The sequence below is a fragment of the Apium graveolens genome, chromosome 10, assembly GCF_009905375.1.
Source record: "Apium graveolens cultivar Ventura chromosome 10, ASM990537v1, whole genome shotgun sequence".
Lineage (NCBI taxonomy): Eukaryota > Viridiplantae > Streptophyta > Magnoliopsida > Apiales > Apiaceae > Apium > Apium graveolens.
Window position 1 is genome coordinate 23,221,641 of NC_133656.1, and position 19,569 is coordinate 23,241,209.

General features: G+C 37.1%; 1 non-coding gene across 1 annotated transcript; it reads left to right on the forward strand.

The window, feature by feature from the left end:
• The first annotated feature begins 15,135 nt into the window (after positions 1 to 15,135).
• LOC141694904 (small nucleolar RNA R71) lies at positions 15,136 to 15,242 on the forward strand. The gene has a single exon (XR_012564183.1). It is a non-coding gene; the product is annotated as a small nucleolar RNA R71 (small nucleolar RNA).
• Positions 15,243 to 19,569: the final 4,327 nt, after the last annotated feature.

The following is a 19,569-nucleotide window of genomic DNA, read 5'->3' on the forward strand; positions in this document are numbered from 1 at the left end:
TCTCTTCAACTCTAAGTTTATTAAAATTGTGAATCCTTCTAGTTCTTACATTGTACCGTTGTTCCTTGCGAGAGCTTTTCAAACAAAAGTCAATGTATTATACCCTCAGCTGGCAAAGTCTCATCTACCTCTCATGCATGGAAAGGAAACAAGGGCATATGGTGAGAGTTGCAAATCACTGGCCCTAGCCAGGAGTGCATTAAGAGTCAAGAGAATCTACTTCAATAAGGAATACGTCTTTGAGAACGCGAAATTGTGATTTTCCTGAGAAATATGTTATTTAGAATATGGATGTGATGACGTGGAAGATTATTGCGGATACCTTATGCATTAAAGTATTGAAAGATATGGGAGCAACTTGATCGTATATCTCTCAAGGTTTTGTTGATAAGATGAATTATCCTGTCAAGTCAATAAGTTTATGACTAAAGGACTAGCAAGTAAAGAATTTGTAGTTATTGAATAAGTAAGTACCAATGGTGGAATCGATATTTCTGGCAATAACTTGCGAAGAATTGATATCATTTGAGATAAGAAGATTTGATATTATTCTAAGGAGTGGATTAACTATTCAAGTGTGATGCCCAGGTAGACCGTCGTGATGGAAGATAGTTCTGAAGACGCCAAATGAGAATATGAAGAAGTTTAAAGGACAAAGGAAAGTAAAGAACTTGTTAAGAACGATTTAAGATTACAGTGACCAAAATAAAAGGGCTATGGCGATTATAACTAAGAGTCCGGAGCGAACCGAACTTGAAGATTTTACAGTCTCAAGATATGTTTCCAGATAAGTTACCAATATTTCCTTTAGATAAAGAAAATGTGTTTATGATTCATTTAGCACCTGAAATGAAGCCAATGTCCAAAGCCCCGTACAGAATGGCACCAGATAAAATAAAGGAGTTATCAGAGCAAACGTAGGAGATAATTAGAAGAAAAAGCAACTGGACCTAGCGTACCCCCTAAAGTGCACCGGCACGATGTGTTAATAAAAAAGATGGAAGTGTGAGATTATGTGTTAGCGAAAGCTCAACAAGTTTACTCTCAAGAGCAGATATCTGTTACCTCGAACCAATGATTTGTTTAATTAAATGAACAAAGCAAGGTATTTTTATAAGATTGATCTAAGACTGAGTATATTACCAAGTGAAGATTGAACTTATGGACATATCAAAGATAATTTTTAGAACTCAGTACTGTTGTTATAAAACTCTAGAAATGTTAGTTGGATGAACTGATATACCCGTAATATTTAAATTTGATGAGTAGAATCTTGAAGGAGGAATCTGGATAAGATGTACTTGTGTTACTTAAAAAGAACCATGCAACCTATACAATGATAGCTAAGGAATTAAAGAAGAAAGAAGCGGTATAAAAAGTTTACCAGGTGAAAACTTTAATGGCAGGAAGTATAATTCTTAGTATAGACAGTCAATAAGAAGGAGATAAAAAGGGGATTCAGCAGAAAACTTTAAAGATAGTATGAATAAAGAAAGACCAGATGCACCAACAAAAGTAAGAAGTTTTATCATGGGCCAGTTACTATCGGTAATTTGTGCAAGATTTTTCGAAAGTTGCAATATTTTGGATGAAGCTAACCAGGAAAAGCAAGAAGGTTATATGAAATGGAGAAGGGTGAAGAAAGTGTTGCGGAGTTAAATGAAAGAATGGTTACAACACCTATTTTATCACTTTGAAAGTATCAGGGAGATTTGGTAGTTATAGTGGTACTCCTCGTAAGGGAATAGGATGTGTGTTGACGCAAAACAATAAAGTTATTACATATGCATCCAGACAACCGAAACCTTATGAGCAGAAGTACCCTACTCATAACTGGGAATTAAAAGCAACAATAATATCCCTTTTGAAAGATTGGGAAATATTATAAGTATAGAGAAAGATGTGAGATATATACGGACCATAAGAGTTGAAGTATGAACTCCCGAGGAAAAGCAAATGTAGTGGTAAGAGATGAGTAAGAAGGAGAGAGAATGAACATAGAGACTGTACCAGAAGAATTATCTATGGAATTCTAAAAGTTGGAATTGGAAGTCAGGGTTCATGATCCAAAAAGGAGTAAGAGTGTATAAGTATAACTTTTCAGTCGGAATTGTTAGAGAAGATAAAGAAGTGTCAGGAAGAGGTAATGGATCAGGATATAAATTGTTTAGTAGGTGAAAAATTGTGCACGCAAAAAGGACAATCGAGGTATTCATAGGTTTTCTTCTAGAATTTTGGATTCCACCAGTGACGGAATTGAAGAATGAAATTTTACAGAAAGCTCATAACTCAAGGTATTCAATCCATCAAGGGAGTACCAAGATGTATAGAGATTTAAAGGAAAATTATTGGTGGCCAGATATGAAGAGGGAAATTGCAGAATGGATTAACAGATGTTATATATGTCAAAGAGTTAAAAATAGAGCATCAAAGACCAAGTGGATTGCTACAGCCATTGGAGGTTCCAGAGTGGAAGTGGGAGCATATCGCCATGGATTTCATAGTTAGGTTACCAAGGACAAAAGCTAACCATGATGCCATTTGGGTTATAGTGAATAGACTTACCAAGTCAGCTCATGTTCTATCTATAAATGGAAGAATTTCACTGGACAAGTCAGTTCATATATACGTAAAAGAAATTATAGTTCGTCATGGAATTCCCGTGTCCATCGTATCTGATTGAGATCCAAGATTTAATTCAAGATTTTAGGAGAGTTTTTAAGAATGTTTGGGAACGAGACTGAATATGAGTACGGCTTACCATCCACAGAAGGACGACCAGAGTGAAAGAACGATCCAGACAATCGAGGATATGTTACGTGTTTGTGCTATTGATTTCAAAGGAAGTTGGGACGAATATTTACCTCTGGTAGAATTTGCTTACAACAACAGTCATCACGCTAGAATTGGGATGCCACCCTACGAAGCCCTTTATGGACGCAAATGCAGATCTCTAGTGTATTGAGATAAGTAGGTGAACGCAAAATACTTGGACCTGAATTGGTGCAGCAGACAAAGGAAGTTGTTGAAATTATCCAGAAGAGATTAATAGCCGCACAAGATCGTCAGAGGAAATATACAGACCAGTCAAGGAAAGACATGGAATTTGAAGAAGGAAGTTTGGTATTACTGAAAGTATCAACATGGAAAGGACTAACGAGGTTTGGAAAGAAAGGGAAGCTAAGCCCAAGATATGTCGGACCTTTTGAGATCCTAAAGAGCGTTGGCAAAATAGCTTACGAGTTGGCGTTACCTTCGCACATGGAGCACATTCACAATGTTTTTCACGTATCGATGCTTAAGAAGTATAATCCAGACTCCAGGCATGTAATAGAATATGAGCCAATAGAGCTTCAGGCAGATTTGTCATATGTAGAGAGTCCGATAGAGATTCTAGAGGAAAGAGAGAAAGTATTGAGAAATAAAGTGGTAAAGTTAGTAAGAGTATTGTGGAGAAACCCAAAGGTTGAAGAATCAACCTGGGAGTTAGAAAGTAATATGAAGGAAAAGTACCCTCATTTATTTTCTTAGGAGATTCTGAGGACAGAATCCTTTTAAGGGGGGAAGGATGTAATATCCGGGATATATCGTGTAATTATTTTTGCTATTAAATAATTATTATATGTGTGTTCAGTATTTATTCTGTGAATTAATTGTTAAGTGTTATCTGTGTTTGGATATTCAAAAATAATATTAATTGAGTATTTTAATTTTTATATGTCCAAAATAAAATATAGATAATTGTCATATCTTCCTAATTCTTTTTATGTTGATTTATGAATATATAGGAATCATATGAATTTTATAAAATCTTTTTCCGGGTATTTAAAATTTATTTTATATAAACGGGAACCAACCGACGTCATCCGTTGTTACGTTTTTAGAACCCAAAACTTTTCCGAGAACTCCTTCCTAACCTAATTGTAATATTCCGAGCATATTCCATGTTTTGACTTTTTCGATCCGGCGTACAGTTTATCCTGCGCGGGTCCTGGCGCAACATTTTCGATACAATATTCGTTTCGATAAATCAATAAAACTCGTATTTTTGATAAACAGGAGCTTTTTATTAAACTATCACAATTATCACCTCGTAGTACGTGTAATCAGGCGCTGAGACCAAGACTGCAGTACAAATTGTACTGATTTGGATAATTATCTCGAAAACCGGTACCGTTTGGATCAGTTTTTATAAATAAACGTACCATTTTATATCCGGAATGATCCAACGAGATCCTAATTTCCCATAAATATAAATAACCTCTACCATATTTTATTTTGTATCAGAAATCATTGGTAAACAGTATTTACAGAATTTTTACAGAGAAAATACTATAATTATATTATGTTCTTCATAATCAAACACAAATTCAGAGGCGTTATCGATATCCGATTTTGGCGTACATATACTCAAAACGAAGCTACTGAAATCTAGAATCCAAATCTTCCATCAATTTCAACCCAGAAACGTCAGGTGATTTCCTATTTAATTATTTATATTCGAATTTCTTGGTATTTAAATTATGAATTTTTTTACGGATGATTGTTTGAATGATTTGATGATTGTATATTGTGGAGCTTGTTTTCCTGATCATTTTGGTATATTATACTTCAAATTTGGAGTTCAATAACATGTTTAATTTTGGGTTTGATTCTCGGAATTTAGAAATTAGGGTTTATATTACTTTGAATGTTTTCAATTCGATTTGGGGGTTTCTTATTTCAGAATTATTAGATGTTCTAAAGGGGTGGGTTGTGTTCCTTATGCAATTTGTAATCGATCCATATAAGTTTTATGAATCGACGAGGCCTGTAGAGGAGTGAGTTATGATTTGAAGTTTTCGACGGTGTTCTTGAAGTTTTTGGCCGGATTTTTATTTCCAGATGTCGTTTGGTCCATTTGTTAATTGATTTGAACTCCTGAAGTGATTTAGAATGAAAATCCCACTTGAATCGTGTTAAACCATCCTGTTTTCGCCTGAATCGGGGCTCACCGGAGCCGTATTCCGGTCACCGGAATCTGGGTTCACGAAGAACCCGTTTCTGTTCTTGGTGACCCGGAGTTCCGACCCAGTTTGACCCGGTTTTGATCCAAAATTCTGTAAAATTAATTTCTAACTTCTGTTTTTACAGTTTAGCCCCTCAAGGTTTCCCAGCTTTGTAGAAATGGGATTTTTGTTTCAAAAATTTTTAAAAATCAGATTTCTTTTATAAATTCATTTCCAAAATTGGTTTTTAATTTCTGAAAATTCTAAAAATTATTATTTTAATTCCAAAAATTGTTTTTAATTCAAAAATAAATCTGAATTAATTAGTTAATTAATTTCAGTTAATTTTTAATTGATTAATTGGTCAATTAATTCGGAAATTAATTGATTAATTAATTTAATTAAGTATTAATTGATTTTAATTAATTATTCAATTAGATTTAATTATTTAAAAATGATTTAAAAATTCCAAAAAATAGTTTCGAGCTTTAAAATATTATTTTAAATTATTTCCAAGGCTCGATAATTATTATAAAATTGTTTCGAAGCCAGAATTGGCCAACCGAACCCTGTTTATTACTCCAAAATTGATCCAACAACCCGTTTTAATTCCGAAAAATGTTTTAGAAATCATTTTAAATACCCGAAAGCCTGTTTATGACCCGAGACTTCTTTATAAATGATATGTCGTTGATTATTTGACGTGTTATGTGTTATATGTGACTTGTTGTTTGACTGTCGGTCTATATGTTCGGTGATTACTTGTTTATAGCGTAACTTTCAATCCGTTAATCGGATTTGGGTAAACCGAAGGGTAGATAGATGTGTATGTCGAATAGAATCGTATGAGTTAAATATTAATAGATACTTATGATGCCTAGCAAAGTAAGCAAGGCGTAAGAAAGAGAAGTAGGTGATCAGAAAATAGAATTTACATGTAGAAAATACAGCAAGTGATCAGAGGATAGAAGCGAGGCATAGGAGAAGCAGACGAGTAATTGTTGAATGTGGTCATTAGACAAGTACAAGTGAAGTTGAAATCGATTATGATAAGGCAAGTATTTCTAAACCTTTCTCAAGATACAATGCAAATATTTCTAAATTCTCTTGTGACATATTGTTAACACCCAAAATAGCTCCGTTTTATACTGTACATACTTTAAATCCTTCAGCCTTGAACCTGAGCCACATCATTTGATCTTTGAGCCGTAAGCCTTAGTCTTTGTAAACCATTTCTTGTTGATTTACCAGATACTAAACCACACAAATACGATACTACTCCACAAATATATATCCATCATATACCAAACACTGGAACAAAATTGTTTACACATATGGAAACTTTTATACTCAATCCATACCTTGTGATATCAAAGTACTAAAACCTTGTAAAAATACTATTCATCTAATACCCAATTATCCTACCGGCTGGAGGCCACTTCTTTTATGTACTTTGACATACCCTTTCGGTAACCATGAATTTTTACCATGATCTTATACAATTGTGTTATTGTTAATGATTATGATATGATTTTATTGAATGCTATTGTTTATCATATTGAACTCCTTTAGAATTGGATAGTTTTCTTTGTGTGGACCAGATTCGTGGTCAGACCATATCGATGGTCAAGCTAGGCCAATGTGTTCGTTCGATCCAGTAGTTAGAGCAGTGTTGTGTGCTTTGCTCGGGGTTAGTGCGTGACTGATCAGCAGCCTAACCTTGGTTTTAAAAAGTTAAAATGAATATCCAATTATATTGGTTGTTTAATAAGAAACTTGATTTCTTCGAATCATCTCGTTTGATCATTGTTTAACCTCAGTTATTGATAATATGACTTGCTGAGCTAGTTAGCTCACTCTTGCGAATCTTTTTATATATTTTAAAGTTAAGAAGGATATGGATGATAGTGAAGTTCTTCAGTTCAAAGTGCGAGCTAGGATTTCAGTTCGAGTTGGAACGAGCTAGCAGAAACCTCATATGGTAGTGAGATATTAAAATTGTAAGAATAATTTCATTATCAATTGTAAGTTAAATTAGTTTGGATTTGGTACGTTGTAATAAAAGTTAAGGATGTGGCTTATTTTCATACTTTAACCTATTGCGATCTGTGGTTATGTACAGTAGGGTCATTGCAAATAATATTTATATACAGGTTTATATATGGTGTATGTGTTGTGGACCCCAAACTTCTGACACGGGTTTGGAGGGCGCCACAGTGCGGGCGGGCCGTCCTTCTGGGAAAAACTCAGATTTCATCTTTTTTCTTGCTGCTTCGAGCCGGCTTCCACTAGCTTTTATTCCAACATCACATTGACACCAAATTAGCACCAAAATAATGCTAATTCACCTGATTACCTAGATAATGCCTGAAATGCAAAAATACTAGAAAACACATTAAAACACTTAACAACTTGAGTACAAATGCATAAATTCAAAGCTTATTAGAGCATAATTAAGTGTCATAAATGCCACTCAATATACCCCTAAACTTGAATCGATGCTTGTCCTCAAGCATAAACAGACTCAAACACAAGAAACAAAAATGCATGGATGCAACTATATGAATGCAACGATCCCACTAGAATAACTCAACCACTCAACGAGCAACATATGAACAAATGCAGCTACTCGCATAAAGATCAATTAAATCATACAAATCAACTTACAAACTAGAGACGTGCGTGTGTGCAGATGCTTACAGATATACTATCGCAACTAGATCGAAAATCATGAGCTACTACTTATCAAAATAATCGCAAGTTAATAAATAGAATAAAAGCTAGACTCAAAATAATTTAGAACACTTCGATTCTATATTGGAGTTTTATACGGATTCATGCTTTTATTCACAACAAAAAAACACAAGTATGCTTATTTGATCGTGCAATGAGTGAGGTCCACAAAAGACGTATACAATAGTACCCATGTAGCGAGCGTTAGGTTAGCGGATCCCAGACAATAAAAACCTTAGGTCACTAGGCACAAAGTCCCCTAAGAACTTAATGACTCGAGTACTAAAGAGCCCACTCGTTATCAATTATACATAACATTTATTCTCTTTTTTTTCTTCTTTTTTTTCTCTTTTTTTTTCTCTTTTTTTTTCTTCTTTCTTTTTCCAACGAATTTCTGAATGAGTGCGTTTCGCTCCATCTCATTCAACCCTAGACTACTCATATAAATATGAGTCGGCTAATAGCCATTTGACACCTAGCCGCTCAACTAGCAATGAAATCTAATTTTCTCTAATTTCAAATATCCATGTCTTTTATTATCAAGGGAATATCTTAAATTCTAAATATAAACAAGCGATTTCACCTCGATAAACCAACAAACCATGACTATGATCTAGCACTCTAGCAACCTATAAGACTTAGTGAAATACAAGTGTCTCTAGCATGCAAATCAACTTAATACGACTTAACATCTCTAAACACAACATCACTACACTAGCATCAATATCACAAGTCAACTGGAAAAATTAACTAAGGGATCATGCTATAATGCAAATGCATAAAAACTATATGAACAAAATAACATAGAACTATCAAAAATAAAAAAAATAAAAAAAACTATATGGCAAAATATGCAAACTATATGAACTAAACTATCATGAACATGCAACTATATGAGACTCACATAAAAACATATTACTTCAACTACTACCCCCAAACTTAAAATATTCACTGTACTCAGTGAAGATAATAGTAAGGAATTCAGGCATACATAATTATAATCAGGCTCCTCACCCTCAACGGGTGGAGTGTCAGGTGTGTCCGGAGGTGGATACACGGAATCCTCACCAAAAACTGGGCACTAGATATCAACACCGGTGTCTCTGAAAGCTGTCCCAAGTGCCTGGGTGAGATCACGTGCGAACCTGCTATGGATGTCGTGCATCGCATCCATCCTCCTTTCCAGATGCCTGTACTGCGTCATGCTCATGCTAGCTCCAATATCTGCTCCTCCTATCTTCTGCTGCTGCTGCTATGATGAACCAGCCTCCTCTCCTAACTGAGCTCTCCAAGCTGCCTTACTCGCTTGCTGCGTACCACCAACATACATCTGATCACGGGGTACACCTCCTGGAAGATGATCAAACGTGTAACCAAGACCCTTAGGATCAGGCTTACCTCCTCCCCACTCAACCATGATATGCAGCATAGAACTGTCAATAGAAGTACTGGGAAGCTGAAGCTGCTCATGTGCGGGCCAATGAACACCCACTACCACACACAACTTCATCACCACAGACGCATAAGGAATAACACCTATAGTACCTCCTCTCAAAAATCTCAAAATCCTCTGATATATCACCATCCCCAAATCAATGTAATCACCCTGAATAATCCACCATAGCAGACGAGCACGCTCCACAGTAATCTCATGCATACGAAGATGGCATGATGTTAGCATAAATAAATGAGTTCCAAGCCCGTGCAAACCTGTTCATGCATGATGGAGGGAACGTGGAGTAATCAGTAGTGCCCCTCTTGAACTTCCAATGAGTCTCAGGCACATATAAAGTCGCAACGATCAGATCCAAGTTGAAGTCCTCGGGAGTCTTATTGTTCCAAGTGTCCTGACCCACCTTCCTCGCGGGTTCCTCAATCACCGTTTTGATAGCCTCTGCAGTATACTCCACAGTCCTCCCTCGAACCACCGTGAAGCCATTCTTTTCCGCCTTGGCATTCGCATAGAACTCGCGAACAACACTTATGGGCACAACAACGGGTGCCTCATAAATAGGAACCCAGCCCATCTCAAGAATCATGTCCAACAGCTGACCATCCATCCTCTCCTGATGGCAGAAAACCTCGCTCCTTAGCAATAGGCTTCGAGAGAAGCCTCGTGTACTCCTCTTCATCCTCAAGAGTAGAAAACCTTGGCCTTACACCACCCATACTTGATGACTCGGTGGTGCTGCTGTCGACTTGTGTTCTTTGTCTCTTAGGTGCCATTGGAAGTGAGTAGAGAGAATAAGAGTTAAGTGTTTCAGAGAGATTTGTGTTTGAGAATTTGTGATGTGGTGGAAAAGTTTATGTATAAGTGTATGTATTTATAGGTGGTGAAAAGAGAATTATATATGAAATATAAGTGGGATTTGATTATGGGAAAATTGGGAGTAATGGGTTTGATTTGGAGAGGGAATTATGGATGTAGGGGAGTAAAATTCGGCTGGGAATTAATTTTGGAACAAAATTCCCATTCCCCCTAACTACCTTTTATTTCTTTTTTCTGAGTTGGGACACGGCGCGACAGCGCGCTGAGACAGCACAGACGTGCGCTACTTCTGCCAAATCAGCGCGGCTGCGTGCTATAACAGCGCGAGCGCACCAAGCTTCTGAAGTGAGCCCTAAATTTTTTTCTTTTTCTGATTTTTTTTGTAATTTTCTCTTTTCTTCTTGCTTCCTCTAGTTACTAATATACAACAAACTTGGGTTACCTCCCAAGAAGCACTTCTTTTACGTCACTAGCTCGACGTAGAACCTTGAGCTTAAACAGATAATAGAACGGCACTAACCACCTCGCGGTTTGCCATGTCACCATAGTAATGCTTCAACCTCTGACCATTTACCTTGAATTCCTGGCCCGGATCATTCTCAAAAATTTCCACCGCTACATGTGGAAATATAGTTTTGATTATGAAGGGCCCTGACCACCTTGACTTCAACTTCCCAGGAAAAAGATGGAGATGAGAGTTGAACAATAGAACTTGTTGCCCCGACATAAATGATTTGAGCACTAGACCTCGATCGTGCCACCTCTTGACTTTTTCCTTGTACAATTTATTGTTTTTATAAGCTTGAAGTCGAAACTCGTCGAGTTCATTCAATTGAAGCATCCTCTTTTTTCCAGCCGCATCCAAGTCAAGATTCAATTTTTTCAAATGCCAATATGCCTTATGCTCGAGTTCCACAAGCAAATGACACCCCTTACCATAAACCAACTGAAACGGCGACATTCCCAATGGAGTCTTATATGCTGTTCTATACGCCCAAACAGCTTCATCAAGCTTCAAAGACCAATCTTTCCTCGACAGGCACACAACTTCCTCTAAAATGCGCTTGATCTCTCTCTAAGACACCTCAGATTGACCATTTGTCTGAGGATGATAAGTCGTGGCAATGCGATGATTCACATTATACCTTCTCATCATAGCAGTGAACTTGTGATTACAAAAATGTGACCCCTTATCACTGATTATGACTCTTGGAGTTCTAAACCTTGTGAATATCTGCTTGTCAAGAAAATTAAGCATCACGTTCGCATCGTTCATTGGAAATACCTTAACTTCCACCCATTTTGATACATAATCAACCGCCAACAAGATATAATGATTATTACAAGATGAGACAAATTGCCCCATGAAGTCAATTCCCCAAACATCGAAGACTTCAACCTCGAGAAGCACACTAAGAGGCATCTCATCCCTTTTGGACATATTACCCACACGTTAACATCGATCACATTTCAAGAAGAACTGGTGAGAATCTTTAAACAACATTGGCCAAAAGAATCCTGCTTGAAGAATATGAGCTGCTGTCTTTTCTCCACCATAATGTCCTCCATAAGTCGTTGAGTGGCAATCTCGCAAGATCCCCCCCCCCGTTTCGCTGTAAGGAATACATCTCCTGATGATTTGGTCAGCTCCTTGTCGAAAAAGAAATGGCTCATCCCACATATACGACTTAACTTCATGTAGAAACTTCTTCCATTGAGCAGAAGATAAATCAGGAGGCATGATATTACTCACCAGGTAGTTCACAATGTCTATAAACCACGGTTCTTCTTCTTGCACTCCAAACAGTTGCTCTTCGGGAAAAGACTCATTTATCAATATCTTATCCAATGAAGTAGCATTAGGATTTTCTAAGCGTGAGAGATGATCAGCGACTTGACTTTCAGTCCCATCTCTGTCCTTGATCTCTAGTTCAAATTCTTGAAGCAAAAAAACCCATCTAATCAATCTAGGCTTCGAGTCATTCTTTGAGATGAGATATCGAATTGCAGCGTGATCAGTGAAAACTGTCACCTTAGTCCCAAGTAGATAAGATCAAATTTCTCAAAACCATAGACAATAGCCAAAATCTCTTTCAACGTAGTAGTATATTTCAGTTGAGAACCATTAAGAGTCTTACTAGCATAGTAGACCATATGGAATATATTATTCTTCCTCTGTCCAAGAACTGCTCCAACTGCATAGTCACTTGCATCGCACATCATCTCAAAAGGTTCATTCCAATCAGGTGCAGTTATGACCGGTGCCGTGATTAAACTGTTCTTCAAAGTCTCAAAAGCTGCAAGGCACACATCATCAAACTTGAAAGGTATATCTTTCTCTAGCAAACTGTACAATGGCTTTGAAATCTTAGAGAAGTCTTTGATGAAACGCCTATAGAAACCCATATGACCAAGAAAACTATGAATTCCCTTTACAAAAATAGGTGGAGGAAGATTCTCAATGACCCCCACCTTGGCCTTATCCACCTCTAGACCTTTACTAGAAACCTTGTGCCCGAGAATAATGCCCTGATGCACCATAAAGTGACAATTCTCCCAATTGAGAACCAGATTGGTCTCAACACACCTTTTGAGAACGTGTCCAAGATTTTGCAAGCATTCATCAAAAGAATCGTTAAATACAGAGAAGTCATCCATGAACACCTCCACATTCTGGCCAATTATATCAGAAAAGATGACCATCATACATCTCTGAAATGTGGCTGGTGTACCACACAGACCAAAAGAAACGCGTCTGAAAGCGAAAGTACTAAATTGATAAGTGAAGGTAGTTTTCTCCTGATTTTCTGGAGCGATACAAATCTGATTGTAACCCGAATAGCCATCCAGAAGACAATAGTAATCATGCCCAGCCAATCTATCAAGCATCTGATCAATGAAAGGAAGAGGGAAGTGATCCTTCCTTGTAGCCTTGTTCAGCTTCCTATAGTCCATGTAAATTCTCCACCCCGTGACTGTTCTAGTAGGAATAAGCTCATTCTTCTCATTTTTTACCACAGTAATACCACCTTTCTTTGGAACACATTGAACCGGGCTTACCCAAGAACTGTCAGATATAGGATAGATGATTCCTGCACCTAGCCACTTAAGAATTTCCTTCTTCACTACTTTCTTCATGATTGGATTAAGGCATCTTTGTTGCTCGACATAGTCCGGCCAATCGCTGATTTGAAGGGCTGATTCCCTTTATATCTGATATAGTCCATCCAATTGCCGATTTGAACTCTCTCAGAATCCTCAGAAGCTTTTCCTCATCGCTACCTGAAAGGTCAGATACAATAATAACAGGCAAAGTAGATGCATCACCTAAAAACACATACCTCAAATGCTCAGGTAAAGGCTTAAACTCAAGAGTGGGAGATTCCTCAATAGATGGCTTGAGGTATTTAGGAGCTTTGTTCAATTCCTCCATTCTAAGAGATTTAAAAGGCATATCTATCTTCCTCTTCCAGGGAGAAGCATTCAAATACTGTAATTATTCTTCACCTTCGTCATCTTCACTATCTGAATTTCCCAATAAGGCTTTCTCTAAGGCATCGGACATTAACAATTGATCAAGTTCTGAAGTAACCACAGAATCAACCAATTCCACCTTTAGGCACTCCTTATTTTCTGTCGGAAATTTCATAGCATTGAACATATTAAAAGTTACATCCTGATCCAATACTCACATCATAAGTTCACCCTTTTGCACATCTATGAAGGTTCAGCCAGTTGCAAATAAAGGTCTTCCCTATATTATGGGAATCTTCTTATCCTCCTCGAAATCAAGAATTATGAAATTAGCAGGGAAGATGAGTTTATCAACCTTGACCAAGACATCCTCCACAATACCTCGCGGATATGTAATCCAACTGCTTGAAGATTAATAATGGCATCAGATTGATGCTAGCTCCCAAGTCATATAAGCATCTGTCAAAAGACATTTTTCTAATAGTACACGGAATAGTGAAGCTTCCTGGATCCTTAAGCTTCGGAGGCAACTTCTGTTGCAGCACAACACTGCATTCCTCCGTAAGAGCGACTCTCTCTAAATCATCTAGCTTCACTTTATGAGAGAGAATACATTTCATAAACTTTGCATAACTAGGCATCTGCTCAAGAGCCTCAGCGAAAGATATGTTGATATAAAGTTTCTTAAACACCTCCAAAAACTTCTCAAATTGCTTGTTTAGCTTTTTCTTCTGCAGCCGCTTAGGAAAAGGCAGTGGATAATAGATCTGTTTCTCCCCTGTATTACCCTCAGAAGGAGTGTGCTCAACAGTAGTTTTCCTTGGTTCTACTTCTACTTCCTACTACTCTACTTCTTTCTCAGCCTCCACTTCTTCATTCAACACTTGAGTTTGATCAAAATTCGCAACCTTTCCAGACCTTAAATTGATTGCCTTTACCTGCTCCTTAGCTTCCCTCTTTCCTGGGACTTCAGTGTCACTAGGTAGTGTACCAGGCTGACGATTAAGCAAGGCATTGGAAATTTTCCCAATTTGATTTTCCAAGGTCTTGATAGAAATGACTTTGACTCTTGCACATAAGTTTCAACTCCTCTAATTCAGATTTTTCATTGGCTTGTTGCAGCTGGAGTTGTTGTCTTGGTGCATATTACAGTTGATGAAAACCAGGGGGCTCTATTGCTTAGCTTGATACTGCTGATAAGGCTGTTGAACTACATTCGGAGTGTTGCTCCAACTGAAATTAGGATGATTGCGTTTGTTGGGATGATAACTGGCCGTCACAGGTTGCTGCGAACGGTGAAAGTTGCTCACGAATTGAGCTGATTCACTAGAAATTGCACACTGATCAGTCTCGTGGGCACCAGCACAAAGCTCATAGATACTAGCGATTTGATTAACTCTATAATTAGCCAAAGTGTCCACCTTCATCGTCAAAGCCTTAAGTTGGGCAGCTACAGTAGTTGCTGTATCCAACTCCAGAATTCCTGCTACCTTTCCCTGAGTCAGTCTCTGGGAAGGATTCTGGTACTCATTAGCAACCATCAGTTCAATAAGTTCATCAGCTTCATCGTAGCTTTTAGCCCACAAGGCTCCTCTTGATGCTGCATCAAACATGGGTCTAGAAGTAGCACCCCATCCATTGTAGAAACAGTTAATAATTATGCAATCAGGCATGCCATGGTGTGGTCACTTCCTTAGCATCTTCTTATATCGATCCCAAGCCTCACAAAGAGATTCTCCAATTTGCTGAGCAAACTGAGTAAGAGCATTCCTGATTGCAGCAGTCTTCGCCATAGGGAAGAATTTAGTGAGAAACTTTTGAGCCAGATCTTCCCAAGTGGTGATAGACCCTGCTGGTAGAGAATGTAACCAGCACTTAGCCTTGTCCCTCAGAGAGAATGGAAAGAGTCGCAGCTTGATAGCATCTTCAGTCACATCATTGAATTTGAATGTGTCGCAGATCTTGATGAAATTCCTGATGTGCATGTTGGGGTCTTCAGTAGGAGAACCCCCAAACTGGGCTGAGTTTTGTATCATCTGAATCGTGCTTGACTTGATATCAAAAGTATTAGCCCTGATGGTTTGCCTGATGATGCTTGACTGAATGTCATTAATCTTAGGCTGAGAATAGTCCATCAAAGCCTTAGGTTTTTCTGCTTGATCACCCATCTCTACTAAAGCTGGTTCCTCGACTTTCTCTTCTTCTTCTACCTTCTTTTCTTCCTCAAAAACTTCCCTTCGAACCACCACAAGTTCTTCCTCGACTTTATCCAATGTTCTCTTATGAGTACGCAAACGCGTATGCATACACCCTCGCTAGAGTACCTGAAATAAGACAAGGAACAAATAAGTAACAATGTCCGAGTAAATGAACTTTAACGACCACTGATAGAAAGCACATAAACTATAAATTAACACTACAGTCCCTGGAAGTGGCGCCAAAAACTTGTTAGTTACTAAACACATGCTAATAATTCACGCAAGTACACGCGTTCGCAAGTAATATAGAATTATTTCTAGTTCGATCCCATAGAGACTGGCGTTACTTAACTATTTAATTCATGCACTTAAGAAACAATGTATGGTTATTATTCAATGCTAAGACGATAACAACTTGGGTTATTTATAATAAGAATTAAGCCAACAATTATATTTAAGGGAATAAGATTGGTTGAATTAATATATATGACAAACATGGGATTCTAACCTCATTAAATACTTCATTCAATAGCCTTATTGTTCTTAACCTTAGCATGTAATGGTGATGACACTAACCAGACAACACGAAATTGATAAATGCCAACTTTCGTTGCACGAGTACCATACTACCAGACATCCACAAAAGAGATAGAAGCTGGATAAACACCAATTATATTGAGACCCTATATGTCTATAGAATTTGACAATATAAAGATTTATGCACAATTTACCTATCGTGATTACACAGGGAAAGTAAGATGGGTAAAATTACCTACGAATCATGCATAACAATAAAACATGAACCTATGCTATAATGGCAAGTTCTAAATCCTTAAATTCACTGTCGCTTCATTAAGAATTAACACACTATCTTATAAGTTCACGACTCTTATAAGACGAATAAGCACAACCAATACTAGGTTATCATACAATCACCACACACTAAGGCATCGAAACAATTTAACTAAAGAAATCCATAAATAAATCCGCTAGAACCCCACGATAACGATCAGCCCATAATTGGACTCATCATCAACGTGGTATAATGAAAGCATGGTATAACAAACGTAGTCTTTATAACGAATAAACAAAACCAAGTACAAAACAAGAGTAAAGGTTCACAAGTAAGAAAACTAGCATCAAAGTTACAACTTAAAACGAAGATTCACAAGTAAAAATAAGATCTTCTTCGTCTTCGTTGAATTATGCTAATACGGTCTTCTTATGGCTCTCCTTGCACTCTGGTACGTCTCCCCTATAAAAACGTTCTTATTTGAATATTTATAGCAGCCTTAATCAATCTGGAAGTCTTCCAATTAGAATTGCATTAGAATCAGGATTCAAAAGTTTCGCACCGGCGCGGCCGCGCGCTAACACAGCGCGGGCGCGCTGTCATTCTGGAAGCCATCCTTATAGGAAAAACTTAGATTTCATCTTTTTCCTTGCTACTTCGAGCCGGCTTCCACTAGCTTTTATGTCAACACCACCTTGACACCAAATTAGCACCAATATAATGCTAATTCACCTGATTACCTAGATAATGCCTAAAATGCAAAAACACTAGAAAACACATTAAAACACTTAACAACTTGAGTACAAATGCATCAATTCAAAGCTTATTAGAGCATAATAGAGTGTCATAAATGCCACTCAACAGCAGCCTTGAGTTAGATTAGGGTTGGGTGACTTGATAAACAAGTCTGAGACTTAGAATGGACTTTGGAGTCCTAGAAAGTAGGGATTTACTTCCTTAAGGGACTGTGTGGCTTGAGGAATACTCTTTTAAGAGTTTGAATCCGATTTGAACTTTTTTCTTAGCTACAATCTTGGCTGATTTATGACCTACGAATTTAATAATAAATCCCCGGTCTATGGGCCCTTAAAGCCCCATTAATGCTATATTAATTACCTGGCCTTAATAACCGGATTTTACCTTTGGACCAAATCAGGTCTAATTAATGTGCTATTTATTATGCAATTTGGGTTATTCTTATTCCCTATCATTTGCCCCCCAACTTCTAGGAAAACGTACAGGACTTCGTAAAGTTAAGTTTCTATATGCCCTTCCAAGGTATTATTTTTAGCGTAAAGTGTGGAGCGAGCTACACATTTACAACGATTTTGCCTTTCTTGAGGCTACTTATATTTTCCTAACTCGAATCACACTCTCTTCAAAGAATGTCAAGATTCTCAAGAGAGGGTTTCTTGTCCCTTTTAGCGGAATAGATTTGAGCTTTTGGACCTATTCGACTTCTCAGATATAATTATTCTTTTGGTTTCAGTTACCATTGTTAGAATAACTAGAGAATATTTTTTTGGTTTATTACTGACCCAAGAATTTTTTTTGCCATTTTCCTAATTATTTCTTAAATTTTCTGTTTATTTTCGACCAGGATCCACGACCTGGATTTCAACTAGGGTCCTGGTCGAAATTTTGGCCAGCTTTTACATCCTAGTCGAAGTTCCTCGATGAGGATTCATGACCTAGATTTCTACTAGGATTCTGGTCAAAATTATGGCCATCTATTACATCCTTGTCGAAGTTCCTCGACCAAGATCCTTTTTAATGCAGATAAATGAGATTTATTTGGTGTTACATGAAATCTCGCACACTTACAAATAATGTATTGAATATCAGGATGACTTGCAATAATATAGAGCAAGCTACCAATCATTCCCCAGAATTTCTTTGTGTCTACAGGAATTCCTTTCGGACCTTCCGTTAATTTATCGGATGTAGACATACGAGTAGAGATGGGTTTGGCATTATCCATTTCGAATTTTTTCAACATCTCTTTACAATATTTTGATTGAGATATATGGATGCCATCATCAGACTGCCTTATTTGCAATCCTAGAAAGAAATTTAACTTTCCTATTATACTCATTTCGAATTCTTTACTCATACTTTCAGAGAATTCTTTAGATAGTGCATCATTTGTTGAACCAAATATGATGTCATCTACATATATTTGTACAATCAATATATCATCTTTTTCTTGCCTCGTAGATAAGGTTTTATCATCCGTTCTCATCTTAAATTTATTTTCTAGAAGGAACTTGCTCAACTTTTCATAACATGCTCTTAGAGCATGTTTTAAGCCATATAGACCTTTATATAAATTAAAGACATAAACAGGCTGTGTTGCATCTTTAAAACCGTCAGGTTATTTTTCCATATACTTCTTCTTCTAAGATCTCGTTTAAGAATTCGAATTTCACATCCATTTGGTGTAATTTGAAATTTTTATGACATGCATAGGCTAATAGCATTCTAATTGATTCAGTTCTTGTTACAGTTGCATATGTTTCATCAAAGTCAATACCTTTCATTTGGGTATAACCTTGTGTGACTAGTCCCACTTTATTTCGAACAACTGTTCCATTTTCGTCTTATTTTGAAATACCCATTTTGTACCAATTATGAAGGTATCACGAGGCTTTGGGACAAGTTCCCATACTTTACTACGAGTAAATTGGAGTAATTCCTCTTATATGGCAGATATCTAATCTCCGTCTAATAAAGCCTCTTTCGTGGTCTTAGTTCTATTTGAGATAGAAAAGTAAGATAATTCACAATGTTTTGAACTTGTGACCGCGTTTCAACTCCTTTCCTTAAAACTTTAAGAACATTATTTAATGGATGACTTTTCATAGTAGGAATTTCTTAGGGAAGTTCATCTTCCTTTTCATCCAATTCTAATGGATTTTTATAAACAGGAGTCCCGAGATCCATATTTTCAAATTGTTGAATAACTTTTTCAATATCATCTTATTCGACATTTTCTTGGTCAACAAGATCTTTATATTTCGGAGGTGGTTTACTTTCATCAAAAGCAACATTCATTAATTCTTCCTCCATAAGTGATTTGAAGTTAAATACTCGATAAGCTTTACTATTGAACGA